The following is a 2,190-nucleotide window of genomic DNA, read 5'->3' as shown; positions in this document are numbered from 1 at the left end:
AGAGAGAGAGAGAGAGAGAGAGAGAGAGAGAGAGAGAGAGACAAACGAGTGAATAAATAAAGAAACAAAAGACAAAGTACAACTCCATATATTCCGTTGACAACAAAGGGCTGGATCAAGTGGGTGGTTGGAGATTGTCCTTTGCTTAACTTACTTCGTCTCTTCCCACCTGTTGTTTCTGTTGTCTCTTCCCACCTGTTGTTTCTGTCGTCTCTTCCCACCTGTTGTTTCTGTCGTCTCTTCCCACCTGTTGTTTCTGTCGGTCTATCACGCAACTATTGGCCGTGTGCAGAAGGACTTTCATTTCGTCGCTACTTGTCTTCTTTCCTCGAATCTACTCCGCTGAATCAGGATTGTCTGAACTAGTTGAAGTTAAAAACCCGAAGTATTCCGTCAGGAATGAACTATCGCTACACTTTGACTGTGCTCAGAAATATTTCCTCCACGGGAACAAACGTCCGACAGAAGAAATGACAAAACAAAATAAACAAGGTCAACAAGAGATAATATTATCACGTCAATAAATGTTAATGTGTCCCGCGAGCTCGTATGACCTTATGCAGTTGCGAGTGCCGTAATACACTTCCAAAAATAAAAACAAAAAACGAAAAAACAAAACAAATAAACAAACAAACAAACAAACAAAAATATCAATAAATACACAGTCCAGACCTTGGTGAGAACTGGGGAAACACTGTGTCAACAAGTAACCTTCTCGTGCAAACTGGTTCATGTTTCAACCTCACAATTTGAATGTAGGCTAATGACACTTTAATTCTTTCTCCAAAAATCACTTTTGCGTTTTGCGGTGGGCTCCAAAATAGAATAAATTTATTGTATTGAACTAAACTCAGGTAGTTTCATTTATACTGTCTGCTTTCTCATCTGAGCGTCGAGTCAAAATGGTGATGTCTACACTGTATGTTGTGCGCACTAGAGTCTTGTTTCATTTCTTTAAAAAAGGATTTAAAACAACGTATAAAAAATAAACAAGTTCCAGGAAGAAAATCTGCTGTGTGTGACCTGGGTCAGTCTTTGTGACGTAATGATTTCCCGTGAGTTGAGAGAGACAGACATGGGTTGATCGTGTGGAGAAGGAGAAGGAAGAACACATCCGCGGAGAGGAAGTTGTGTTATTTTGTTTTGTCTCCGAAAAGGATGAAACTTTTCCACGACGTCGGGGCTTGGTTATTTCGTCACCGTCCTCATCATCTGACGGTGGTGTCATGGATGACGTCATAACTGGATAGAGAACGGACCGATGACGTCAGAACTGGATAGAGAGAGGACTGAGAGACGATAGACAGAGAATGTGGGAAGAGTGAGGAGAGAAAGAAAGACTTATGATGACTCACGCGATCAACGAGAGGAAAGGAAGACAAGAAAAGCTGAAGTAACTGACGGACTGACTGAGGGAGTGAGAGAGTGAGTGAAAGTAGGCGTGGCCGAGCCTCGAACCCGGCACGACAGACAGAGACAGAGACAGAGAGAGAGAGACAGAGACAGAGACAGAGAGACAGACGACGTCCAGCGCACCATGACAAAAGTCAACGGCAAGGCGGAGACGAGCAGACGTCGCTCCCGCTCCCAGGAGTCCGACCAGCCCAGCTCCCGCACGCCCACCACCTCCGACAACCAGCCCCCCTCCCAGGACGCCTCGCCTACATCACACAAGTCTGACAGACACGCCAGGGTGATGACGTCACATCCACCACACCAGCCGTCCGCTCCCAACACGCGCAGGACTGCCCAGCCTGACCCACGCCTCCCATTGGCTGCTGAGTTCCTAGGCTCCGCCTCCTACTCCGACAGCGACTCGGGCGACGTCCCTGATTGGCCGAAAGACAAGTCCCGCCCCCACCACGCCTCCTCCACGTCCATCACCATTGACAGTAACGCCCCCCGCATAGAGTTCACCTCGCCCACAGGTCAGAAGGTCAGCTATCTCTTCCACGATCAGGAGGCGGCGGCCAGGCTACAGCCAGATCAAGGTCGGCGGCCAGGGGGCGTGTTCAGCGGGCTGGTAGCCAATGGGAAGCGAGCGCTGGGGCTGGTGGGCGGGGAGAAGAGAGGCCCCTCCCAGCTGGCCCAGGAGACGCCCTGGTTGGTCAACGACAAGAACGCGTCCAAGGAAGATCTACTGGCTAAGTACAAGTTTCATAGTGAGTGGGAGGGGGGAACAGGGAGGGA

Source organism: Aplysia californica, unplaced genomic scaffold (assembly GCF_000002075.1).
Source record: "Aplysia californica isolate F4 #8 unplaced genomic scaffold, AplCal3.0 scaffold01311, whole genome shotgun sequence".
In the NCBI taxonomy this organism is placed as follows: Eukaryota; Metazoa; Mollusca; class Gastropoda; order Aplysiida; family Aplysiidae; genus Aplysia; species Aplysia californica.
The sequence above is the reverse complement of the archived record's forward strand: the minus strand, read 5'-3'. Positions refer to the sequence as shown.